At 46.4% G+C, this 27628-nt stretch overlaps 1 protein-coding gene and 1 non-coding gene across 6 annotated transcripts in view; one reads left to right on the top strand and one right to left on the bottom strand.

The window, feature by feature from the left end:
* YPEL2 (yippee like 2) overlaps nt 1-27628 on the bottom strand; it is a 90341-nt gene that overhangs the window by 43806 nt on the left and 18907 nt on the right. Inside the window, exon 1 of one of the 5 annotated variants that reach the window (XM_036340142.1) lies at nt 16192-16324. The exons of 3 other annotated variants lie outside the window; for them this stretch is intronic. The gene's annotated coding sequence lies outside the window, so the exon portion shown is untranslated. Of the gene's footprint in view, nt 1-1560; nt 1990-16191; nt 16325-27628 lie in introns of those variants that run through there. One more of the 5 variants, XM_036340143.1, reaches the window with a different exon arrangement.
* Nucleotides 23037-23130, top strand: LOC118672570. Its single transcript, XR_004973126.1, has one exon. It is a non-coding gene; the product is annotated as a small nucleolar RNA SNORA40 (small nucleolar RNA).

Raw genomic sequence — 27628 nt, 5'->3', positions numbered from 1 at the left:
GGCACACAGCCCCGGCAGGCCCATGAGCCTCCTTTCCCCTTTATATCCACTCTCCGCATTTCAGCCAGCACGGTCTATTTTAAAAGCAGACTTGACCATGTCACCACTTTAACAGCCTTCAGACAGGCAATTCGGGGCAACAGTTAAGGCAGGCTCTGGAACCGGACTCAGATAGGTCAAATCCCCGTTCTATCTCTGACTAGCCGTGTGATCTTGGACCTCACTTTCCTCATCAAAGAATAGGAGTATCTTCCTCATAGGATTCTTGTGAGGATTAACTTAGTTATATATAGTACTCAACATAGGTGCCTGGCATGTCGTTAGTATACAATAAATTCTAAGTGTTTATGACCACTGACCACCATCTACCACTGTTTTCTTATCCACACACCCATAAATGGCTTCACACTCATCACCACCTCATACTCTATACTCCACTAATTGGACTGACATTTAAGGGTCAACCATGTCTCAGGAACTCTCCTATGTGTTCAGATTCAGCAACCAAACTCTCTGCAGTCCCCCCTAATACACCTTTGCATTTCACTCTTGAAAGTTTCATTGATGCCATTCCCTCAGGCTGACACACGGTTCTTTCTCACCACTGTTCACCATGAAGACTGAGCTCAAATGTCACCTCCGCGTTGGGCTTATTGGCCCCTCCTCTGCGCTCACCTCTAGTTAACACCCCACTGAAAGTGAAATTACCCTTTCCTGCCTGTTTCCTCTACGAGAGGTAAGCTCTAAGGGCAGGGGCCATGTTTCAGTCATTTTTGAACCTTTGAACTCAGCAGTGCAGAGCACACGGGAGAGGCCGCCATTGACCTGAACTCCCTCTGCTTCTCACTGGGCTGCTGACTGGACCAGTCCACCCACCCATGTAGGTAGCAGACATGACTGAGGCTCCTCCCTTCTCCCAAGTAATGAGATAGGGGACAAAGTTACTCTCGGTCTCCAGGCTCCATAAAACCCATAAAGACCTGTCATTGGCATCTACCAGTATGCCCATTCTTTGCATTTACAGTATATATATAACTCTTAGAAAGCCTGAGGAAGGCTTTCTGCTAGCTTTGAGGACAGGAGTGTGGGAGCAGGCAGGACCAATAGCCGCGTTCTGTTCCACCACAGGTGAGGAAGCCTTGATTGGAGGCAATAAACAGGTGACAGCAGGGGAAGGGAACAGACCAGCCATTTCTGGGACTGGGAGACAATAAAGATAGAGAAATAGAAAGGCAATGGATGGCCTTTATCAGAACTGATCTCCTTCCCCATTCCCAATGTCATCAGAATCCTGAACCCAGGCCAGGAAGCAGAGAGACTCAGTCTCCCTGGGCTGCCAAGCAAGAGGAGTGGGTGGCAGTGTAGTCCAGTGGTGAGTGCAGGATCTAAGGCAGAGGGACTGGGATTCAGTCTTGGTTCCTCTCACTAGCTGCACCACCATTAAGCAAGGTGCCTAAAAAGGAGTAACAACAGTGCCTACCTCATGGAGGAGACAAAAGAATCAAATGAGATCATGCAAGTGAGGCATTCAGCACACTTGGGTGGTTAGTACTCATTCACCTTGATTAGCTGTCATCATCCTGGCCAGCAAGCATGAAAAAGCACAGGAACTGCTGATTCACAGGACCCTTCGGAGCAGCGTTCCTGTCTCCGAGTTGACTCACGGTGGTTAGAGGGTTAGGACCTAACTTAATCCACTTAAAGGTACACTGTGGTTTAAGTGGGTTTTTGTGGCTTAGCTGGGGACCTGGTATTACCACTATGTCGTTACAAACAACAGACCACTCCATCACTTAGTGCAGAGGACAAGGTACCTCTGCGATCGGCGCTGTCTCTACAAATCCCGGGATGGAACCACTAGTGAGAACTTTGCTGAAATGCCCCTATTAAAACTGCCATGAGCCCTGGCTGGCGTGGCTCAGTTGGTTAGACGCTGTCCCCTGTACCGAAAGGTTGCTGGTTTGATTCCCACTCAGGGCACATGCCCAGGGTTGTGGGTTCAATCCCCAATGGGATGTGCAGGAGGCAGCCAATCCATGTCTTGCTATCACATGGATGTTTCTCTCTCTATCTCTCCCTTTCCCTTCCCCTCCCTCTAAAAATAAATTTTAAGAAATCTTTTTTTAAAAATACAATCTTCACAGAAATCTTTTTTTAAAAATACAATCTTCACACTGTTGAGAAAAGGCCGTGGTCATTTAAAACTGCCGTGAAGCTGACATGCAAGACGCACAGGAAAATCATGTCATCATGTTTCACGGTTTCCCATTTTATGGCACTGGACCCAAGTGGTACTTCACATCCATCCAGTGGATAATAAAAACCAGCCTAGATATTCAAGAAACCACTCTCTTTCACAAACAAAACCAACCATTCATCTCTATCCTGGATACCAGGCCTAGTCTTGGTTTCATGGGGATTATCTGTCAGATGATAATCCTCCATGATCTCTAGGATCCCTTCAGCTTTCAAAGTCCTGATTCCATGTTGTAATGACGTCTCTACCAGCTGAGTCCTGCCCCAGAGCAGAGTGTCCACCCACCAACCTTCGTCCTACTAAGACCCTGACTTCCACGAGGCTGCAGAACACGCCAGCCTCGCAGAGCCTGCTCAGAGATGGCTGCTGGATGTGCCTTTGCAACATCTGTTCACACAGCAATGCGTTTACCACATGGCCCTTAGGTCAGCATTTTGCCCGGGAGGCCCCACGGGAAGCTTGCATCTGTTTGAACATCTGCATAGAGGAAAGGCAGTGCCCCTAGAAAATCCTGAAACTTGCATGTAATTTACTAGATACCAGATAAAAATAGCTGTTGTTATTAGCTGGCTATGAAGAGATCAGAAATCTCTTTGGGTTGTTTCTACAATTTCAATAAAAAAATAATGTGGCGCTCTCCCTCTTGGAGCTGCGCCTTTCCTGTCCCCCTCCCCTCCCCCCCCCCAGGGGTGTTACCTTTAATCCTTCTCTCTCAGGACCCTTCTTTTGCCTGTAACTTGGTTCCTGAGCCCATTCTGCTACAGCTCACTTATTCTATCTCTGTGGCTTTCTAAATAAACTTTCCTATTTAAAATAATAATAATAATAATAATAATAATAATAATAATAATAATAATGTGAAAAGCCTGGTTTACTTGTCTGAAGACAGTTTGCCAAGGACATGGGTAACTCACTGATGGCTTCCTTCTCTTTCTCATACAACTCCTAGTTCCAAAAAGGATTTATAGTGACTTACACAAATATAAACAATACAGTACTACTAAAATAGGTAAAGAAATTAGGGTAGGAGGAAAAAAAGAAAAACGGAGAGTTAGGATATAGAAATGCACGCTATTACATTGCTAAATATTTACTGACTTTCAATCGCAAATTTGGCTTTGAGCTCCCCAGTAACCACGGCAGAAAAGAAAATAGCAGTTAAACAAGTTTATAGTTCCTATAAAACAAAAGAATCTTGGTTGTTCAGGATACAGATTTTTTCTCAGAGACATTCTATGAGTAGGAGTTGATGAGTAACCCAGTGGACAAGAACCTCAGCGCACCCCAAAAGCTCCTACCATGTAACCCTCTTGCAAGACTGTCCCTCCATGAAAATAGACATCAGAACAAACACCAAAGGGCAATGCAGTAGAATGGACTCTAATAGGGTCACATCAGGGCAGCCTAAGAACATGGCTCTCTGATGGTCCGGCTGGACTCAGCGATGCAGACTCTCAGAGGAATGGAAGAGCCGCAGCACCTTCTGGCAATGCTCCACGAATATCATTTATCACAACCAGGCTTTTGAGTAACAAAAATATGGGCAGCTCCAACGTGCCAGGCCCAAACACTAACACGTTTGAATGCTAACACGATTTGGTCCTGCTGCTGCATTCAGCTCTCATGGGCTGCTTTTCCATAAAACTCTCCCTGATGGGCCTCATGGTGCCCCTCTCAGGTCTCCCTGGCTGCTCTTCTTCCATCCTCCTCCTCCTTGGAGGTGCTCCCCCTATGTGCCTGACTCACTGTGTTCTCATCCACACCCTCAAGTCTTCTGCAACCTGGGTCCCTTTCAAAAGGATGCCTCTATCTGGCGCCTCGGATGGCACTTCAAAACACACCATCTTTCTCCTTCCCTTTGGCTCCTATCACCTTCATCCCAAATTCTATTCCTTCCTCCTGGAAGCCCAGTTGCCCAAACAAAAACACTCTTTTTTTTAAAAATATATTTTATTGATTTTTACAGAGAGCAAGGGAGAGGGATAGAGTTAGAAACATTGATGAGAGAGAAACATCAATCAACTGCCTCCTGCTCACCACCTACTGGGGATGTGCCGGCAACCAAGGTACATGGCCTTGACCATAATCGAACCTGGGACCCTTCAGTCTGCAGGCTGATGCTCTATCCACTGAGCCAAACCAGGCAGGGCCAGAAAACACTCTTGATCTTCTTCTCTTCCCTCTTTATCTGTCCCCTAGACGGCTGGCTCTGCCTCTGAAAGCCACCCTCCCAGTCGCAGCGCTGAGTGAGTCCTGTCCTCTCTCATCCTGAACCACTTTGAGAGCTTCCTAACTGGGCTCCCTGACTCAGCGCTTACCTCGCCAGCCCATTCTAGAATTCTATTTATACAACACAATCTGATTACATCTCTCTCAAGTTTCCCAGCAGCCTGCAGGACTAAGCCCGACACCTCAGGTGGCACCAAGAACCTGGTGCCTTATCTTCTCATCACCTTCCCACCTCACTCCAAACCTGTTTCCCCAGCAAACCAAGCTCGCTCACTGCCTTTTCTCAAGTTGTTTCAGCCTCCTGCAATGCCTTAACCTAGCTTCTCTGCTGGTCGATGTCTCTCATCCTTTAATACCCAGCTCAAATGAGATACTAAGCACAGCTGGTGGCCCCCTTCTTCCAGCATGCACCCGCACCATGGCCCTTTATCACACTGTTCCTGTGTCTGTCTCCCCACCCGATTGGGAACTTACTGAAGTCATAAGTCCAGTCTTTACCCAGCCCCTCCCCAGAGCCATGGTTTGCCCAGGACTCCTACCTAATGTCCAGCACATTGGAGATTCTTGATAAGTGTTAACTGAGTAAATGAATGACCACCCATGATATCACGCTGCCCCATAACGCTGATATTTTAAAAATCTCCATGCCCTAACCGGTTTGGCTCAGTGGATAGCGAGTTGGCCTGCGGACTGAAGGGTCCCAGGTTCGATTCCGGTCAAGGGCATGTACCTTGACCGGAAGGTTGCGGGCACATCCCCAGTAGGGGGTGTGCAGGAGGCAGCTGATTGATGTTTCTCTCTCATCAATGTTTCTAACTCTCTATTCCTCTCCCTTCCTCTCTGTAAAAAGATCAATAAAATATATTAAAACAACAACAACAACAACAAAAATAAATAAAAATCTCCTTACTTACTTTGCCCCTATGCAGGACATTTCAAATATCTAATTCTGGCCTTAGCCGGGTAGCTGAGATGGTTAGAGGATCTTCCCAAGGCTGTGTGTTTGATCTCTGGTCAGGGCACATGCAGGAGGCAACCAATGGATGCATAAATAAGTGAATCAACAAATCAATGTTTCTCTCTCTCCCTTCCTCTCTCTCTCTCAAGTCAATTTAAAAAAATCAATCTGATGCTGGACATGACTGGGATTCACACACCGTTTATATGCCACAAAGTTCAAAAGGCAGCAAACTCTTGTGACCTCAACTCACTTGGGCTGGCAGGAGTCTAAGACTCAGGGCTGTGGAGCCATGTCTCCCATCCACCACACCACATGGGACCACTGGTGGTTTCACTGGCTGTTGTCTGATGGCAGAAACATTTCCCATTCCACCTCCCCTTGCCCTTCACACCATCTCTTAGCATCACCTGGGGCAACTTCTGGATCCCTAGAAAAACCCTTAGACTGTCAACACAGGAACCTTCTTTCTCCTAGAGTGGTGCCCATAAATCCCTTAGGTCTGAGCTACTGCGTTAAATGACTGAGTTAGGAAAAAATGAGGTGTCAGACTTGGTTCAGGCCGAGAAGGAAAGGGGTCCATGAAGCTTGCCTCTCTACTCCACATGCAAAAGAGGGCCAGACCTGCCCTTTTCTTCCAACCCCCGGAGACTGCCACTCTCAGCATTAGTCCTTTGTTTTGTATTTGGCCATGCTCAGAGATGACACTCCTGGTGAAAACAAAACAAATACATTTTCTCCATGGTCTGGGACCCAGAGAGGGGCCAGACACAGCTAACCTTGAATTATAATCTATAAAACAGGGGTGGGGAATGCCGGGCCAGCATGGCTCAGTGGCTGAACATCGACCTATGAACCAGGAGACCACAGTTCGATTCTGGGTCAGGGCACATGCCCAGGTTGCGAGCTCAATCCCCAGTGCGGGGCGTGCAGAAACAGGAGGCAGCCGATTGATGATTCTCTCTCATCACTGATGTTTCTATCACTCTCTCCCTCTCCTTTCCTCTCTGAAATCAATAAAAATATATATATTAAAAAATAATAATTTAAAAAAACAGGGGTGGGGAATGTCCAGCCTGAGGGCCATATAAGGCCTATAAAATCATTTGGTCTGGCCCTGCCAGGGCATTAGGGGTGAGTTAATTAAATGTTTGACCAAATATAGCAGGCTAATTTTTAAGTTGATAATTCTGTGACCTGAGAATGATGTTATAAATATCCAAATGGCCCTTGGCAGGCAAAAGGTTTCCAACCCCTGATCTAAGACAACCACGTAGAAGATCTATCAAGAAAACATCTTTGAAAATAGGGCAAGAGATGTGGCCAATCTTGAGAAGTTCCTTGCCCGGGGAGCCCTCTGCGGAGCATCCTCCAAGCCCCATTAAGTCGGGTCCCCTATTCCACATGCATAGCACTTTTCACAGTTGTAGTATTTTTTATTAAAGACATTATTTGATTGCCATCTGTGTCTCACACACTCAAATATCAACTATTATTTACTAAATAAACAAATGTCCTTTGGACTATGGGTACTGTGTGACCCCATGCCTCTTTAACTGCTGCTCCCCCAGGGCACAGCTGGGGCCCCAATTAGTTACAAACCATCCATCCCCGATCTGCCAATACAATTTCATTGTTCAGCTGTCAGCATGCCTTTGGCTCCCCAACTTTCATCTCCCAATTCAAATAAATCCAAAACTCTAGACTCTGACATCTGTGGCTGGGCTCCCTTCCCTGCCTTTCCACAATTGGAATTTGGAAATTAAACTTAAAACTCAAGAGAAAGAAAGGGCAGAGGCACTTTCACAAGAATGCCTGTATGTCTAAAGTCCCAGCCTTCACCAGGACAAAGAGGGACATATTTTGTTCTAAGGATTATGACACTGTCACCTAGTGTTGCCATTTCTTGAAGGAAAGGAAACGGAGTCAGGAGGAAGAGAGGGACTCATGTAGAACAAATTTCTGGATTTCTCCTGTTATGGGGATGGCAGATAGGTTTTAGTAAGAATTACAGCCTCTTTTCTCTTTCATGCCTGGCACATCAAGGGGGACGAGCACTCTGCCAGCACAGCCTTTCATATAATTTGAGAAACCTTCACAAAGCTGGTTGCTGATGGGTCAGTCTTCCTACTAGATTGTGAGCCATTGCTGGCCAGAGGCCAGGACTGGTTAATCATCCCTCATACCCAGCCCAAAGTCTGGCTGGCAGTAAGAGCTCAAAAAAGCCTCGGTGGAAAAGGTGGGGGTGTGGGGAGAAGGGAGGGAGGAGTCACCTGAGGCTCTGCAGCAACAAGTCAGTCAGCCTCCAGGACTCGACAATTTATTAATTTCCTATTGTGGGCCCCGGAGGGGGCACTTGGTATGCCTTTTCTCAGTTAATCCTCACAACAACCCAGGGAGGCGGGCATTATTAAGACTACCTGTTTGAAAGCACCAGAACCAACATGTGAGTCCTGGGCCCTCACCCTCCCACCCCTCATGGATTCTTCAACTGAAGACACGCCAGAGCCGGGTCTGGATTTGTGCCTCCTAGGTTCTTTTTTTTTTTTTCCCCTCCTAGGTTCTTGAGCCCTCTAGAGCACTAAGCAGAATATCTCCCAGAGGGAGAGCCGAAATAAAGTAATTATAATGCAAGACAAAGATGTTAAGTTCTCTTTAAAACATTTTCAGACTCTCAGGGTTGGCTCAATGCTACAACTTTTCATTACAGAAACCTGAGAAAAACATACGAGGGTAGGGAATAACCTCAACCAGAAGGTGAATCAAGAGATTAGGCACAAGAAAAGCTAGTTTTCAGTATCTTCCTGCTAATGGGCTATTTGGCTGAGGCTGCAGTCATGTGTGGAACACTTCTTTCCTCAAATCCTGAAGGAAACAAGTTCAAAACCTCATAAGCAAAACTTACCAAAAGCCCTATTTACATTTACATGGTACCCGTTTATACCATCAAAGCAGCAAATACTGAAAGAGAATTCATTTCTACCTTATGGTCCATTTGGTAGTGGGTCAATTTAGGGAGGAATCCTTTCAACAGACAGGGACCGAAGTGGTGAAAGAATGGATGACATACACAGGAGTCATACAAACAAAAGAAAAGAAAGGGAAGTGGGAGCGGAGGCCAAAGGTCAAAGATATTAATTAGGTGGCTGGTTTCTGCCAGGAAGAGCAACTGCCTTAGTGATTTCCAGACCTCAGACATGTGTGGGATGGCTGCATTGGAGAAACCTGGGAACTATTTCTTTTTTTTTTTAATATATTTTATTGATTTTTTTTACAGAGAGGAAGGGAGAAGGATAGAGTTAGAAACATCAATGAGAGAGAAACATCGATCAGCTGCCTCCTGCACGCTCCCTACTGGGGATGTGCCTGCAACCAAGGTACATGCCCTTGACTGGAATCAAACCTGGGACCCCTCAGTCCGCAGGCTGACGCTGTATCCACTGAGCCAAACCGGTCAGGCCTGGGCTGGGAATTCTTAATGGCAGCCAGGACGGAGGAGCCCTAAGGATAGTCTCACTTTTGAGGAAGCCTATTATCTATGTCAACTAGCCATTGTGCACAGGCTGCAAGCTCAGGAGTGCTACTGTGAATGGAAATCACAGTTCACTTCCATGGAGTTATTCTAAACGGTGGCAATATCCCAGCTGTCTCCTTTCCACATCTCCTGTGCCTACTGAACGTTGCCCATACGCCGCCTCTTATGATCACCCCTCCGTGGCTTTGCACCCAGTTTCCCCTGGAGTGTTTCTACATGTTGAAGTCCTCTTTATTCTTCACCACCTCGTCTTCAATATGCCTACCCTTTTCTCTGTGTCTCTGTGATGACTTTAAAAGTCTACCTTGTTCTGTACTCTAGTTACTAATACATATGCCTTAATTGCTCTTAGGGGCAGAGGCCATGTTTAACTCATCCTTATCTCCCCAAGGTCTTATATCTGTTCAATGATTATCACCCAGGAAAATAAAACAAAACCCAAGGTTGAGTTTCAGCCCCAGGCCAGAGGTTCTCTTCTCTCACTCAAAATAGAAATCAGGCAGGATGTGTTCCAAGCCTGCGCCCTCTTGCCCCAGGTACTCCCAACCAGAACACCATGGAAAAGAAAACAAAATCAGTATTTCCTATAACTAAATTTCGTATCAGATCAAATTAAAGCACTTTCTTCAGTCCAACCAAACTCAGCCACTGCTGGCACCCAGAAGACCCTGTCTGAGCCTCGGGGGCACCCACTGGCCACCTGAACATCAAGCTTTCCTTCCTGGAGATGAACAAATAAGAGCTCCAGACACCAGAGGGTGTCTTCACTCTGAGCTGGCAATCTAGTTTCAGATCTGGACACACCACATTCTCAAGACCTCAGGGGAGGGCTGTCAGCCATGTAGCTCAGGAGACGGGAGAGCACACAATGTTGCTGACTCAACCAGGAAATAGGAATGTGGGTGGCACGGTAGCACCTCAATGGCAGAATGCTCCTTGGCCCTATCAGAGAGGAGGCAGCCTTTGCCTAGTGTTGAGACATCCTGGGCTATTAGGGTTTTAGTCAGGAGCTGGTGTTTTTCCAGAACGTACAGGAGTAGGAAGAGCCCTGGGCCTAATAAACAAAAGGTATGGTTTCCAGTCTGTGCTTTGCCCTAATTAGCTCTGTGTCTTAAGTAAGCCCTTTTCCCCTGTTGGAGCCTCAGCGTTTAAATCTCTACAATGTAGTACATAAAATAGATGTTAATGCCCAATCCAGTATATCTCATTAATAAAAAGTTATTAAGTCATTAACTAGAGGTTAGAGAAAATAAAAATTACAAGTTCCACACCAGAAAAAGTTAGGATGCAGGGCCCCCTAGTTACTAAATTCAAGCCACAAATCTGGCTTTGTGCTTCCTGGCAGCCAAAGCAAAAAGAGAAACATGATCAGCTATAAATTTCCAATTGTCCAAAGAAAAAATCATAACAGTTCCTCGGAAGAGACAAAGCTTTTCGGAGAACTTGATTCTGAAAGAAATTTCTCCAATTAACTTTTTAAAGTTGCAGCTTAAGTTATCAACAATATAAAGCCTTATAAGAAATGTAGCATCATGGTATACAACAGCTACTTCAGACAGTGTCCCTCCACAAAGCAAAGAGCAGGACACCTCATCGCAGCGAAAACAAGGGCGGGGAGGACCCATGGCCCCAGTAAACAGCTGTCAGTTGCCCCACCTTAATCCAAGGATAAAAGAAGAACAAGTAGACAACATTTCCTTCCAAAAACTTCTATAAAAGTTACTTCTTCCATATGGGTATGTATTTACAGTTATGCATTTCTAAATTCCATTCCAGTTCTGAAAGATCCAAGTGACACTTTGTCTCCATTTACTTACACTGATTAAAGATTTTTGTGGATGAAAAAGGGGTTCTCCGAAAAGTAACCTCACAGGGTGATCTCATCTTAAATTCCTCACAGGTCATGGTGGGTAGTCACACCTCAGACAGGTAACTTTTTTGTAAAAGGCGTATGTTTGCCTTACGCAAACCCTCCTAGCCCCATTGTCCTTGAGCATCTAGGTCAACATACCTTTGAAAAACCACCCTCAAGAGGGCACATAATCTTGTTAACTGCCCTGTAATCCAAACCCAGCCTTGCTTTCTCCCACCTTCATGCAATCTTCCTTAGATTGGCTCACATAAACTCTTAGGTTGACTCGTTCTTATGTTGATAATTTAGTAGTTTTTACCTCTTACTGCCCATTCTCAAATCAATGTTTTGGGAATTCCTGCCAGTCAGAGAGGGAGAATCTAGCTATTAACACCAAGTGCTGCCCTGACTGGTTTGGCTCAGTGGATAGAGCGTCGGCCTGTGGACTGAAAGGTTCCAGGTTCGATTCCATTCAAGGGCATGTACCTCGGTTGCTGGCACATCCCCAGTGGGGGGTGTGCAGGAGGCAGCTGATCGATGTTTCTCTCTCATCGATGTTTCTGACTATCTCTCTCCCTTCCTCTCTGTAAGAAATCAATAAAATACATTTAAAAAAAAAGAAAAAGAAACAAACCCCCAACGGAAGAAGGGTTCACAAAAGACCAACAGCAGGGAAGCAGACCCCCATTAGGAAAAAAACCAGTGTGCCTATTGTAAAAAAAACACAACAAAAACAAAAAACAAAACATCAAGTACTCAGGTGGCTGGCTCTGCATCTGGTTTCCATGCATTCTCTCATTAACTCCCCTCAACCCTGTGTGATAGTAACTATTATTAGTCCCATTTTACAAATAAGGGACAGAGATTTAGAGAATTTTAGCAAACTGCCCAAGATCACAGTGATAATTATTCAGATTTTTCTGGTTCCAAAGCCCAGGCTTCTTAACCCTACTTATAATGTCTCTTAGTATTAATGAAATGTGACTACTGGTAGAAATGCTTGTGTTGTTTTATATCTTCTTCCCTTGAAAATAAAGTACTATTTCCTACTCTTGGAGACTCAACCTTGGCTCTTTCGTCATTCATTCATTCACTACAACAACATAGATTATTTTAGCCAGTGCTACTCCATACCAGGGGTTTAAGAAAGGCCAAAGGGCAGGGAGGAGAGGAGCTGTTCTAGATAACTGGTCAGGGAAGGGCTCTCCGAGACCCAGGGGAGAGAAGCCAATCATGCAGAAATTTGGATGAAAGGCATTCTGGAAAGAGGGACTGCCAGTAGGAAAGGCCCGATGACAAAAACAAACCACCTGCAGCTGGACCAGAGTGAAGCATAGGCGACCAGGTGAGGGCTGGTAGGAGATAAGGTGGGAGAGGTTAGGGGAGAGAGGAGGGCCTCAGAGAAAGCAGTTGGATTACGATTGAAAAATTGTAAACAGGGGAGGAGCATAATCCAATTTACTTTTACCTCCTCTCCCCTGCCCCCAACCTCCCAAGGTTACATTCACCACTCCCAGTGAAATTCAGGTAGGTTTGGTTCTTTAGGATGAAAATCAAGTACCATCACCTTATTTTGTTAAGGATAATATCACTCTATCAACTCTAACAAAACACCTTTAGCCTGCAGGCCCTGGCTTTCCATCACTGAAGGTGCAAGTTCAAAAATATTCTTCTTTTTCCAGAGCCTAATACTCACTTGGCTAAGAATGCAATTTTCAGAGCATCCAGTGCTTTGGGCCACAGACCCTAGGGAAGTGCCAAGATGATAGAGAAAGGAAACTGATCATGATCCTCCATTTGAATGGCACCTGAACATCTCTCCCCTCTGCTTTTCCTCGCCTAGGATATCCTATCCATTGCCATCCTTTTGTTGCTTTCTGTTTTCCATTGGCTCAAAACATTCTCAGTGTGGCCTGCTTGACCAAAACTGAGCATTATTCATGTCAACAATCCTACAGTTAGCAATCCCATATAAGGCATACCTTTGGCAAGAAGGACCACAGTTGAATTTAAATTTGGATAATTTCGAGTTCTTTTTGAAGCTAAATGGCAGCTTTAATTCAAGGAAATTTCTTTTACCAACATGTTTGGATACAGTAACTAAGACGGAAACATCCAACATGTGAATGCATCGGATCTGTGTATGTTTGTGCTCGAAGGTAGAGATAGAGGTAACAGCATCAGAAACTGAATGACTAACAAATCCACATGCAGACAGGAGCCTGAGCTGTCACCACAGGAAAGAGCCAGGACCAAGGAAGGCAAGGAGGTGGGGAACTGTGTCTCTTATTAACAACTGTTGACAGACAAGCCTGGGACAGGACCCCCCCCCCCCCAAACAAAAACAAAACCATCAGCCTGCCCTTCCCCCAGACCACAGAGCCTGGAATACCCAGATATTAAACAAAATCAACCTCTTCTCCCGGCCCTTTGTTAACATCCAAGGCACAATGACTGTGTTGCTAACTCAAAACCATTAAAACAGTGATGATTTTAACACAATCTGTGAATAGCAGAGCTAAGTCCTCCGCACTACTCATGACCCCAACGCCAGGCACCTAAAGACACCCAGTGGCCCAGAACAGAGAACAGCAGCCCTCAAATGGGGTGGGGTGGGGTGAGATGGGAAGGGAAGGGGCGTCTCTCTCTTCTCTTATGGCCAAGTTTCATGGTGGCTGAAAGCAAACAACACTATAGGCTTCTGAGACAGGCAGATGAGAGACTAAGGTTTGCATAGTCTGGGTCACATTTCTGACTCAGGCGTTGCACACTTCATACCCAAGTTAATGCCTTTCATTGTTCACTGCCCGCAATCACCACTAGGTCAGAGTTTCTTATCAACCACCTGCATCACAATCGCATGGCCCACTTATTAAAAATGTGCCCCGCTGAAAATAAACATCACCAGAGTGGACTGACAACTGCATTTTTAAACATGACCAAGGTCATCTTTATGCACATCAAGTTTAAGGACCGCTGCCATAGAGCAATGTTTCTTAAACTGTGGGCCTTGAGCTATTTGGTCAAGAAATCAAATTAATGGGTCATGACCAGCCGTTTTGTGTGTGTGTTTTTTTTAAAAAGGAGACAAAAATTGTTAAGTAGAGCACACTGCAGGTAGTAAGGGCAACTGTTTCCTGGAACTTATCACAGCTCTGGGATGTAGTCATGTAAAATGTGGACCCCACTCAAAGTTTGAAAACCGCTCTCCTAGAAGGAAAAGGGTCTTCTTGTACATGGCGTTTAATTTTCTATTTTCCACCGCTAACTCCAAGCATGACTTCAGGTCAAGGACAAGATACCAAGGCACATCCCAGAAATGCCGTTATCAAATCTTAAACTGACAAGGCAAAACCGAACCGGTGAGGAGGATGAGCCCAGGCCCCTTTCTACTCAGATCAGACACCCTTATCATGGACCTGGGGACAAGGGACAATGTCAAAGGGAAGTTGGCGCAACTCTCCTCAGGCTGGGCCTGTTCCTTGATAAGAACAGAACTTGTAGCCACTCATATCACCGTCCAGAAGAATTAACATATTCCTCACCAGGGCAAGACTCAGCCTTAGTATGAAGGGCTAAGGCAATGAGGGAAGCGATGGACCAGCGGTTCTCAACCTGTGGGTCGCGACCCCTTTGAGGATGGAACGACCCTTTCACAGGGGTCGCCTAAGACCATCGGAAAGCACATATATAATTACATATTGTTTTTGTGATTAATCACTATGCTTCCATTATGTTCAATTTGTAACAATGAAAATACATCCTGCATATCAGATATTTACATGACGATTCATAACAGTAGCAAAATTACAGTTATGAAGTAGCAACGAAAATAATTTTATGGTTGGGGGTCACCACAACATGAGGAACTGTATTAAAGGGTGCCGGTATTAGGAAGGTTGAGAACCACTGCGATGGACAGAAGTCACATTCAGGTTCAGCCCACATCTGCAAGTCCTGTGTTGGTGATGAAGTCAAAGGAAAGCCAGGGAACGCTGAATCCAATCCTACTGATCACAAGGTCAAGTTCTCAAAATCAAGAGCACTTAGCATCAAGCATGTGAGATCAAGTCCCACCCAAGCCAGTGGCATGTTTATCTTGGGCAAGTCGCTTAACTTCTCAACCCCCACTCCCACCCCAGGTTCCTTGAACCACTAATGTCCTGTGAGCAAGTGGGGTACAGGGTAGCAGTTCCTCTTTCTGCCCACTGCTCTAGGACAGGGAGCCCCATCGTGCATATCTTGCTGGATATGAAGAGAAGAAAAAGGGAGGCAAGGTAAGGAAAAAGGACGAGTAGCTAGCTGTCTTTTAGCCTTCAGACTGACCAAGCAAGGGCTCACTTAAAAGAGCCTTAAGACTCCAGAAGAGCAAATACAACAGCAGGCCGGAAAGCAGCGCCCTCCCCCTCCAGCAGAGCCCTGAGCAGTTTCACGTGCCATTCACAGCAGCCCGTGCAGAGCCGAGAAAAACAGAGGACACTCACTCACTTGCCTTACGAAACAATTGTAAACTGAGAGTGCAGTCGGAGGTGGCAGTCTCCTGGGCTGGGTCCAAAAGAACAGGTGGTTCCCCCAGCCCCCAACAGGAGAAAAGCCACCACTTGGGTACAGACACCCACAAGAGGTCAGCGGGTGAACCTGAAGCAGGGAGGTCCTGGGAGGTAATCGCTGCAGAGGCCCCTACATTCTGTCGGGCAGGAGCGAGCTCGCGCCCACCCCCTTGGCAAGGGCACTGGGGAGGCGCCGGGAAGCGACCAGGCAGGAACTCGGCTGCGGTCACCGCGGCTCGGGCCGGCCGAGCGCTCCCTCCCGGGAGTTTTGAAGGCGGCCAGTCTCCCAAAGGCGGGGGCCCCGGGGACGGCGCTCCAGGACCCAGAGTCTCCAGCAGGCAGTCAGCTTCACCCGGGACAGAAATGTCCAAAGCCCCCGCCCTGGCCCCCAGGGAGTCCGAACCCACGGAACTATGCTAAGAAAGAAGCAGCGATCGGGTCTCCAGGTTCCCTCGGCCCAATCGCCACCCCAGACATGCCCAGTTCCCCGAATACGTCCCGGACCCGGACCCGAGGACCCCGCGCCACCTCGGCTCCCTCCTCGGGCCACCGCGGGCCCGCCAGTGTTTGTAAACAAACCGGTCACGTGGCCCCGGCAGCCAGCTCCCCGCCCCCTGCGCCCGTGGCCCCCACGGAGACCCCACGCCCGATTCTGACTCGGCCGTGCTGGGCAGAGAGCGCCGCGCCCCGCGAGATGGGGCCGGAGGGGCCGCGGGACCGGTGCCCAGTGCTGGGTGCCCGGCGCTCACGCTGTCAGCGCGCCCCGTGCCCACGCGCGCTTGGCCTGCGCCGCGCTCCCGATTTGCTTACCCGGCTGCAAGCTGCACCGTCCGGCCCGCGCCAGGCTTGGCTCCACGGGGATGCGCCGCAGCAAAGGACCGCCCGGCCGGATCCCGGGCTCCGGGCGCTCTCTTAAAGCCACAGTCTCCGCCACTGCCGCCGCCGCCACTCTGCATCCCTCCGGGTCGGGGCTGGGGGCTGCCCTATGACGGACGCGCCCCCGCGCCTATCCCCTCAGCTCAGCACATAGCAACACGCCGCGGGTTGGCTCGGCACGGCCGCAGCCACCCACCCCGAGCCAATCAGGAAAGGACGGAACTCCGCCCCCCGCTTCCCCTACCTCCCACCCCCCACCCCTCTGCCCTGGCGGGGCTTGGGTGCGGGGAGTGTTGCGATTGACGGGTCTGGCCCCGCGAGGCTCAGGCCGCTGTACCCGGCTAACCAGGGCGACTGGCCGGAGGAACGGGGAGAGAGGGTGATGAGAATGGGAGGGCTCTCAGCGCCTGGGAGGAGATCTTTTATTTGGGTTTGGGATTTGTCCCCAGGTCAAAACTGGGATTTCCAGAACCTGGGGTAGGGAGAAGGGAGGTGTTACAGTGCTTCTGCTTAGGGGTCCAAAGATGGTAACTTTCTCCTTACACCTTAGCCATGCCTCACCCAGAGCCGAAGATAACTGAGGAGGCCCTCAGATCCTGGGGCTGCTTAATAAGATAGTGCCAGCCCGGCCCAACCAGGCCCTACTCAGAAGCAAGCCGTTCTCCCTCTTCTCTGCTAGCCATTTCGGTGAGCTCAAAGTAGGAAGGAGCCTTTAGGGAAATTGGCGCTCAGCCGCCTACTGCTGCTGATTTTCCAAGACTTGTAGAGGGAGACGGGGATGGTAATCCCGGGAGAGTAGGTGGGTCAGTGACCAGAGGGGAGGAGCCCACATTCTGGGTCAGTGGGGTGGTGCTTTTCAAGGAACAGAAGGTTAAAAAATAAGCCCAGGGCGGTCAGGAAATTCGGGGAGGCACCAGGGGGGTGGAGTGGGGCAGCCTCCCAGCAGGAAAACAGGTCTGTTTGAAAAAGAATGCTGGCAGGGGTCAGGGGAAGAGAGCGGCCCAGCCTTTTCACTAGGCCACTGAGGTTCCTGCAATTCCTCAGAGACCAGAAATGAGAATGGTACAGGGGTGGCTCCCCTGGTGGTTCAAACTTCACCCAGCTGTGTTTAAAATATATTTGATTCAGTTAATATATGTACATTGCATTCAAATTGTATTCAGTTAATATGAGTTGCATGGTTGGGTGTGAATCCAGCCCTAGTGTTAGTAAAAACAACAAAGCTACCTTAAATACATCAGTATTGTACATATTTATCAGTCTCAAATATGCAGTTTCACTAAAAGCAGGAGCACCCTGTCACTATTCACAATTGACATAATTTCAAAGTCTTAAACAGAAAAAAAGGCTTTTGAGATAAGAATCATGAAAAAGAAAGGTTTAACACTTAAACCCTTAATCTAAGAATGTGTGATGGATTCTTTGGATTATCAAAAGCTTAATTTCTACCTAGCCTTTTGGGCCACCTCTTGGGCAAATGTCTTTGTCTCTCTGGGCCTTGGTTTTCACCATATGAAAGGCAGAATGAAATAGGATGATCTCTAAAGTTCCTTCCCGCTCCAAAATTCTAAGTAGGGCCAGAAAGTCAAACCTAATACAATGTTTCCAAAATATTCTCCTAGTGAATATTTGTGTTGACAGATTACCACTCCCTAACAGTAGATATTACATTAGTGTAACACCCTAGGATATTGGTATGTTATGTAACAAGATTGGTGGCTACTGTTTCTGTTTAAATAAAAGATAATGTTAGCTCAAGAGGACAAGCCTGGTGTAGTGGTTCAGAGAGAGGTCTGAGGACCCCTACAGGCCTGCTGTAGGTATGCAGGGGACTGTAGGATCAGGAGACAATTGAACTAGCCGGCGGTCAACACAAAATATTTAAGAAGCCTGATAATGTCCCCTCCCAGTCAAAAAGGAGTCAAACATCCCGAGTTGTTAAGTGAGAGTAAAACAAAGTCTTGGGTGAAACAAAGTAGCAAAAGTGTTTTCTCTTCCTCTCTGAAAGCAAGCACCTCTAATTGCCCCTCAGCACACATTTACTCAAGCCTGTTAAGTGCAGAATTTCCTGCTTGACTTGGATGATAGTACACATCTGAATAATCTACTGAGAGGAGAGGCTGAGGCTAATGGAGAGTGTGTGAGAACAGGCAGATATTTACCCTACAAGGCAAAAAAGAGATGAAGAGCCCTGGCTGGTGTGGCTCAGTTGGTTGGAGTGTTGTTCCATACAGCAAAAGGTGGTGATGTTCAATTCCACATACCCAGGCTGCTGGTCCCCAGTCGGGATGCATGTGGGAGGCAACTAATTGATGTTTATTTCTCTATCTCTTCCTGAGAGAGGCAGGGAAGGAAAGAGAGGGAGAGAGGGGAAAGGAGGAGGAGAAAGGGGGTGAGGGAGGGAGGTGGGGAGGGAGAGACAGACTGTTCATATTTAGCTGAAGGCCTCTTTTTTAAAACCCTTGGCAATAACATTCTGAGAGGTACCCGGCCTCACAGGTTATCAGCCTGGCTTTGTCAGTGGCTCAGTACCCTTGTGTCCTCTGTGTGAGGCCAGATTCATTCATTCCCAAAGTCTTTATAGCCATTCTTTTCCACCATCCTCTTTCTCCAACCTCATGTTCCCACTGTTGCCACATCGACATCACTACTACAATGAGCAAGGTCACTTTCACCTGCTCATCTTATTCAACTTTTCATAGCATTTGACATGATTACAGCTTCCTTTCCCTCACCCCCACTCCAATCCTCAGCAGGTCCTGTGAGCTCTACTTCAAAATATATATATTTGTCTGTCTCTGTTGCTACCACCTGGTCGGAGCCACCAACATCTCTTGCCCAGAGTAAGCAACACCGAACTGACCTCCCTGCTTCCAACCCTTCCTCTACCCAGCAGCCAGATGGTACTTCTTCAAAACAACCTCCTTAGGATGCCCCAGGAGGCCTTCCAACCAGGCCTGCCCTCTGTGGTCTGCCCCATCACTCCTTTGCTCAGGCTGTTCCCAGTCAAGCTGTCTGCCCTTCTGTCCCTCAAACACACCAGGCCTAGCCTGTTGCTGTTTTTGGGGGTGTTTTTTGGGTTTTTTTTTTTGCATTTGCTGTTCCCCCTACTCGGGACACTTTGCCTTCAGAAGGCTGCCTCTGTGCCACTTGGTTTTCAGGTCAAACACCTCCTCCAGAGAGCATTCCCTGACTACCCAAACGTACATGCCACTGGCCCCGCCAAGGTACTCCCTATCATCATACCCTCTCCCAACTTATTTTCTTCGTAACACATATTGGTCTTGGAAGTTACCTCCTTTATTTATTTGTTTTCAGGCCCATCCTGCTCTGAAGTGTAAACTCCATGAGAATATCAGGGACTTTGTCTGCTCCCTGTTGTGTCCCCAGTGCCAAGAATCGTGCCCGGCACTCAACCAGTGCCTGCTTACTGAGTAAAGAACGGAACGAGTGGATGAATATGCCTCCTGCCTCGCACCCTCGTGCCTGCAGCTTCTTTCACTCGGAGTGCTATTCTCTCCTTCCCCCACTTCCCTCTGTCTCTGCCTTTTCCTCTCCTGGTTCCATCTCAAAGCCTCTGCTTGATGACTCAGTCCAAAGATCAGATCAAATGGCACTTCTGTGGAGGCGTTTCCCCTAACCTCCCTAGAAAATTTAATTTTTCTCTTCTCAGTACCCTCTATAGCACTTTATCATAGCTCTGTCACATCACTCAACACTCGGCACTCCCTATTAAGAGAGTTATCAGCTATCCTTCCTCTTTGCCAGTCCCTCCTGGGATGGAAACTTATCAGATCGTCTTTGTGTTTTCAGCACCTGGCACATGGGAGGCACTCCCTCATGGTTTATATCTCCGTTGAATTCAGTAGGGATTTAAGCAGAAATGGATAGGGTCTAGCCTCGGGGTATACGGATCAAGAGATAGCAGTCTGACTTTGAAGTCTGAGAAGTTCAATCTAAAGCTGGGGGGATATTCTATAATAAAAGGAGCAACCTATATCTTAAAATCACAGTACAATGGAAATGTCCTGGAGGCTAAAGGCTGCTGGTTTACTTTACTACCCCGGGGTGCTGTCCCCTCGGCCTCTGTGGGGAAGGGGGGCTGCTCCTGGCAGACCTCACTGGACCCCTCCTCCCACCTCCGCCCAGAAGTAAAGTCCCATGACATTATGTCACAAAGGAGGGCCTGGTGCCACCTTCTTGCAGACGGATCATGGTCATGGTGCTTTGTTTCTTTATGTACAATAAATGCTTTCTCTGATCTTTGTCCAAGGCCCTCATTTTCAGTCATGAAAGTGGCTGATTGTATGCTTTTTAGACTGTATGTGGGTAAAGGTTGGACCTCAGCCCTCCAGAAATTCCCCTAACAAAACAGCTGCTATCATTTATTGAGCATATACTGTATACAGAGCAGTCTCCATCCTATCTAGTTATAGGTGATCCTCAAAGCAACCTGCAAGATAGGTATTTCCCCCCATTTTTAAAAGAAGCTGATCCGATGGAAGATGAACCCTGATTTTTCTGGCTTCAAAGGCCATGTATGTGTTCTTTCTTCTACAGTGTCCATCAAAGAATAAAAATGCATCTCTCCTCTTTAAATATCTCCATCGCCTTTACAAGGAAACTCGTTCAACACCAAGCCACCCCACAAAGCCAAGCTAAAGGCCCAGAAACAAGAATTGTAAGGGCTTAGCAGTCCCATCTTAAAAACAAGAACAACAAGAATATTTACTTGGTGCTTTCTGTTCTAAGAGCTGCTATAGATGCTTTCCATGTATGGCGTAATCTAATCCAATATTCACAACAATCTATGAGAGGATACCACCACTGGTCCAAAATCTAAAAAGCTCTGAACATCAAAAACAAGCTTGACAGAGCTCATATGGAACAATTACAGGCAGTGGTGTTCAATCATTATGATCAGTAGGGTAGAATATATTTGTAAGAATACTATGATGTTTCTTTATTTGCACAAGCTACTAAAATGACTCTCATTGAGTATCTTTTCCTTTCCAATCCTTCCCACGTGGGCTAGTCTCAATATCTAAACAATCGGCTATAATACCACTAGGATGTCTCTCTTCAACAACCTAATGCAATAAACCGTAGCTTTTCCTATACTCCACTTTCCAAAAAACGCCCCCCCCCCCACAAAAACGTTTGATGCAACTCATTTGATGGCAAACTTAAACTGATATGAGGTCATTCGTAGGTATTATTAATCCCACCTAGTACATTCATATGTTTTTTATAGGAATATTAATGTTTGAAACAGCTCATACTTCCTAGGTTTTTATGTAACATACAACAGCATTTGTACTAAAATATTCTAGAATCTAAAACACCTACCTATCAAATATAGGATTGAGAACTATATTATTATCTCTGTTACAGACAAGTAAACGTAGGCACAGAGAGGTTAACTAATATTCTCAAGGTCACACAGCTAGTAAATAGTAGAGCTAGAATTAAAAATATGTCTGAAATGGTGAAAAGAAAATATTTGGAGCACACATGACAGACTAAGGGCTAATTTTTGTAAAGGCAAAGGATATGAAGTAACAATTCATTGTAGAGGAAATAGAAATAACTTGTAAAAGATATGAAAAAATGTTTAACCATACTTACAAGAAAAAAATGTAAATTAAAATTATAATGAGGTGCTATTTTAATCTTAGATTGGCAAGTAGTAAAACACTCAGTGACATTGTGTTGGAGATGTAAAGAAATAGCCATACTTGCCAGGCTGGTGTGGCTCAGTAGGTGAGTGTTGACCCATTAATTCCAAGTTAGGGCACATGCCCGGTTTGGGGCTGAATCCCCAGTAGGGGGCGTGCAGGAGGCAGCCAATCAATGATTCTCTCTCATCATTGATGTTTCTCTCTCTCTCTCTGAAATCCTTCCTCTCTGAAATCAATAAAAACATATTTAAAAAAAATAGCCACTCTTATATGGTTGATAGTAAGGTCAATCGGTAATTTCTCTTCCCTTGGATATAATTTGTCTGCCACATTACTCAGTAAAAGCAGTAACCTTCTTGTCAGATCTGACAAGAAAATGGTACCAAGAAATATCCACAAATGATTTGAAAAACGGATTTATGCATTTTTTGCTGTTAGTCACATACAATCAGAAAAGCTTGGAGACCCCTGGTTTGAAAAAGTGACCCCCAAAGAGCAAGAATTTGTCAGTGACACTCCCACATGGTCCAGACAGAAGGTGCCCCAGAGTCTGGGGTGTTTCATTCTGCTTAACTGCTCACGCCTACGGGGAGGCTGAATGAGCCTACTGTAGTTCGATGATACCATCTTTTAAGATCACCCAACTCATTTCTTAATTATGTCCTTGATGTTCAAGGATAATGTATGATTCAAATGTGGCTTCCCACGTTGTTACCTTTCTCACAGGTAGAACATGTGCCGTGCAAGGTCTGGTCATTGCATAATCCAGTATTGGACTCTTGGGAGCTTGGTTAATGTGGGTCCATCCCCAGGAAACGCCCCACCTCTGAGCATTATGACAAAATGAGGTCCTGTGTTTGTCAAAGTGATGCCCAGAGCCTAGAGGACAGACACCCTCAGTTTCCCCAGATGACTTCATGCTGGTACTCTCTCCTCCCAGTGCTGTAACCCAAATTCTTGCACCGAAGACCCTGAGAAGTAAGACAGATCGAAACCTGTGCCTTATTTCTAAAATAAGAGAATTTATAGCTCTGAGTTGTAATAATTCTGCAGCACACCTAATGTTACTCTTGCTCAACAGCTATTTCTTCTATGGCCTAAGGTTCGTTTTGTTTTTAAATAATAGTTTACTCTTTTGCAACCCAGAACTCATTGCTCAGTATGAGTTTTGATACATATAAGAAGGAACATGATAATAAAAAAAAATAATAGTTTACTGATTTTTAGAGAGAGGAAGGGAGAGGGAACAAGAGAGAAACATCGATGGGCTGCCTCCTGCACACCCCTACCGGAGATCGAGCCAGCAACTGGGCATGTGCCCACACCGGAATCAAACCAGCAACCTTTCTGTGTATACGACAATGCCCAACCAACTGAGCCACACCGGCCAGGGCCAGGGCCTCCATTTTTGAACAGTGTGAACTCACCAACTCATTAGCTGATTGTTGCTTTGGTCTGCCAGGCACCAAGGCTCAGCCTCTCCACAAAGGCTCTTCAGACGACACTGATGAACTGACCTACAGAGCTGTGTTTACAGAGGTTTGGGGTCTGCCATCCTGGCTTACTACTGTGGCTGAGTGCTGAACGACTGCACAGCCAGCCTCTTTGGCATTCTCCCTCCTGTGGCTGGACTCTTCCTTCTTTGAATAAAACGGAAACAGACCCATTTTCTTTAGTCAATGACAATACCGTCAGCTGTCCTAGCAGCTTGGATGACCAGACTTTTCTTTTAGCCTCACTGCCTGATGGCAATACTCCAACTCCAGTAATTTCTAGGAGTGAGGAGCAGCCCATGCAGGAAGGGTATCCAGGGAACTGGGCTGACCTCAGATCAATTAGGACGGCCGTTGTCAGCCTTAGTTGCAGATTAGAATCATCTGGAGAGCTTTATAAAAGTAGCGATGCCTGTGTCCCTGCTCCTACCTATTGTGATTTAATTGGCCTGGGGTGGAATCTGGGCACGGATGCCTTTAAAAGCTCCCCAGATCATATTTGCAGTCGCAATGAAGACCACAGACTTGGGGTCTTATGATAAAAGAGAGGATGGGAAGCTGGCATAATTCCCTTCTAAGCTCCCCTCAAGCATCTCCACACCTTTGGTAATTAGCTTAGACATATTTGCAAAAAACTGCAAAGAACGGTGTTAAGGATACAATGCCACACTTCACAGGCAGCAAGACATTTTCTCACATATTCTTACATCTGACTCTTAAAATAATCCAGTGAGGCAAGCGGGACAGGTATTATTAGCCACAGTTTTCTGGTAAGGATGTTGGTATCCTGAGCCCACTGAGGACCCGGACTTCTGTTTTTTGTTCAGCAACTTTTAAAATTACATAACCGCATACTCTACAGAAGCGGTTCTCAACCTGTGGGTCGCGACCCCTTTGGGGGTCAAACGACCCTTTCACAGGGGTCGCCTAAGACCATCGGAAAACACATATATAATTACATATTGTTTTTGTGACTAATCACTATGCTTTAATTATGTTCAATTTGCAACAATGAAAATACATCCTGCATATCAGATATTTACATTATGATTCATAACAGCAAAATTACAGTTATGAAGTAGCAACGAAAATAATTTTATGGTTGGGGGTCACCACAACATGAGGAACTGTGTTAAAGGGTCACAGCATTGGGAAGGTTGAGAACCACTGCTCTACGGCAACAGTAAATAACCTCGGCTGTCACACGGAGGAGGAATATCCCATAGGAATGAAGAGCAAGGGTTTAAAAATCAGACGTAAGAATGTGAATTATTAGCTCTATGATCTTAGGTACATATATAACCTCTTTGAGACTCAGTTTTCCTCATCTGAATATAGAACAAAAATATAGTGCCACCTTCAAAGGGGCATCAAAGAGATACAACAGTTGATATTCTCATTATATAATCATGCCACAGTTTCCTACTTGTGAACAAATCTCTAAGAATTTTTTTTTTCTTAAATGTAGCTGGGCTCCTTTATTCCATTAAGTTTTCTTTGGTCTCAATCTTTGCCTTTCGTACCTGACACAACTGCATAGGTGAGGTGCTTCACTGGTTTGTGCTGGCGGCATTTCTCATTACAGTCACCAAATGATTTCATCTAGATCAGAAATTAGAAGCATAGCAAATTCACCATTTACAGTGTTGATTGATTCATTTCCTTTTTTTAGAGAGAGAGGGGGAAAAACCACATCAATTTGTTGTTCCACTTATTTATGCATTCACTAGTGTCCCGGTGCACAGATTTGTGCACATTGAAAGGAAATTAATTAGAAGAAATATTTACTATCGCCATTCGAGTCTTGCTAATGAAAAGAAAATAGGATTCCACCGAGTCTCCTATCTACCTACTCCAGGACTTCTGTGAGGATCAAATGAGATGAGGCACGGGAAAACACTTCACAAACATTTGGTTAAACTGTAAAATGTTTGCACCTGGGTATAAAGCAAGTTGGGTTCCTGGGCTGAAGAAACTCCAAGGAGGCAGGCTGCTAGGGAGAGGAAGCCAGGTGTTGCTACGTGACATCATTACCCAGCGCCCACAGTGATCGTTTCCGGGCTGGGCTGGACTGGGCTGTGGGCCACATTTAAAAATATATATATTTTATTGATTTTTTTTTTTTTTAATAGAGAGGAAGGGAGAAGGAGATTCAGCTGCTTCCTGCACACTCCCTATCAGGGATGTGCCCGCAACCAAGGTACATGCCCTTGACCGGAATTGAACCTGGGACCTTTCAGTCTGCAGGCCGACGCTCTATCCACTGAGCCAAACTGGCCAGGGCTGTGGGCCACATTTTGCGCCATGGGATCTTGGCAGCATTGGCTGTGACTTGGTGGGGTGTCACTCCGGGGTGGTGGTGGGGCCTGTGTCCCACTTGGGGGAAGCCGAGTGTTGGTTTGTTGGCGCCAGGTCCGTGGTGCCATTTATTTTTAAATGGCCAGTGCACATCATGGCAGCTCCTGCGTTGAGTGACTGCCCCTTGGTGGTCAGTGCGCATCATAGCTACCAGTCAGACAGACGGACACTTAGCCTCTTATATAGATAGATTAGTTCATTGGTCGGCAAACTGCGGCCCCTTGAGTGTGGCTCTGCCACAAAATACCATGTGCGGGCGCGCACGTACAGTGCGATTGAAACTTCGTGGCCACACTCAAGGGGCCAAAGAGCCGCATGTGGCTCACGAGTCGCAGTTTGCCGACCACTGGATTAGTTGATTCTTGTATGTGCCCTGACTGGGGATCAAACCCACAGCCTTAGCGTATAGAGAAAACATTAACTGAGCTACCTGGCAGACTTCCCTTATTTTTAATGACCTGGACAGTTTTGAGGTGTTCTGGTCAGGTGTTTGTAGGATGCCCCTCTATTGCAATTTGTCTGATGCTTTTCTCATGATTAGACTGGGTTTATGTGGTTTGGGGAGGAGGATCACCGAGGTAAGGTGCCATTTTCATCACATCATATCATCGGCACATGCTATTTGATTTATTAGTGCTGCTGACTTTAATCACCTGGCTGAGGTCCCCTTAGGTTTCTCCACTGTGGTTACTCCCCTTTCCATACTGACGTTTTAGCAGGAAGTCACTATGTACAGCCCACACTGGGGGAGTCATGCGGCCCCCCCCCCCCTCCGCTTGACAGTGGAATATCATTTGATTGGAATGCTTCTGCAGATTTGGAGATTGTCCAAAAGCTTTAGTTTGTAAACCTTTTGCTGTCAACGCATACCAAGGCCTGACCATGAACCTATTTGGTGATTTCCATAGCCCTGTGCTAGTTTCCAGATTAGAACCATAACAGGGCGTAGGGAGACCTCTAGTGGTTAAACAAGGGAATAACCAGCCAGTTGCGCGCTCTTGCCTTGTGCCATCGGCATTCCTTCAGTCCAGTGGTTCTCAAACTGGGATGATTTTGCTCCCGGCCCCAGGGAATATTCAGCAGTATCTGGAGCTATCTCTGATTGCCACGTTTGGGGAGGCGATGCTACTGACACTTAGTAAGAAGAGGCCAGGGATGTTGCTAAATGCACAGAACACATACAAAGAATGATTTGAATTGACACGTCAATAATACTGAGGTTAAGAAGCCCTGTGGCCAGACCTAACTGGTTTGGTTCAGTGGATAGAGCGTCGGCCTGCGGACAGAGTGTTCCAGGTTCAATTCCAGTCAAGAGCATGTACCTTGGTTGCGGGCACATCCCCAGTGGAGGGTGTGCAGGAGGCAGCTGGTCGATGTTTCTCTCTCATTGATGTTTCTAACTCTCTATTCCTCTCTAAAAAAATCAATAAAATATTTTTTTTTAAAAAAAGAAGCCCTGTGGGTGTATAAAGGCTATGGTCATGCTCAAACAAACACTATTAAAAGGGAGGGGAGGGGAGAGGAAAAAAGAGAGAGAGACCCTGTTTTGTAAAAAGAGAGGACAAATTCTTCAATAAAATGTGCAGCTCAACGCTACTGACCACAGCAGAGATAGAAGAAATGGCGAAGTGATTTCTGGAAATGTGCAGTTTCTGTTGGGGCCAACATTGGGCACATGAATACGAATGGCAAAAGCTCATGCTGTGGAGCAAAGCAGAAGAAATCGGTAAATGGGAAGCTGTTCTGAGCAGAAGAGGTGCAGGTAGAAAAAGAACTGAATCGGGCCGAAACCGGTTTGGCTCAGTGGATAGAGCGTCAGCCTGCGGACTGAAGGGTCCC

This window comes from Myotis myotis, unplaced genomic scaffold (genome assembly GCF_014108235.1).
Source record: "Myotis myotis isolate mMyoMyo1 unplaced genomic scaffold, mMyoMyo1.p scaffold_m19_p_17, whole genome shotgun sequence".
Lineage (NCBI taxonomy): Eukaryota > Metazoa > Chordata > Mammalia > Chiroptera > Vespertilionidae > Myotis > Myotis myotis.
The sequence above is the reverse complement of the archived record's forward strand: the minus strand, read 5'-3'. Positions and strand labels throughout refer to the sequence as shown.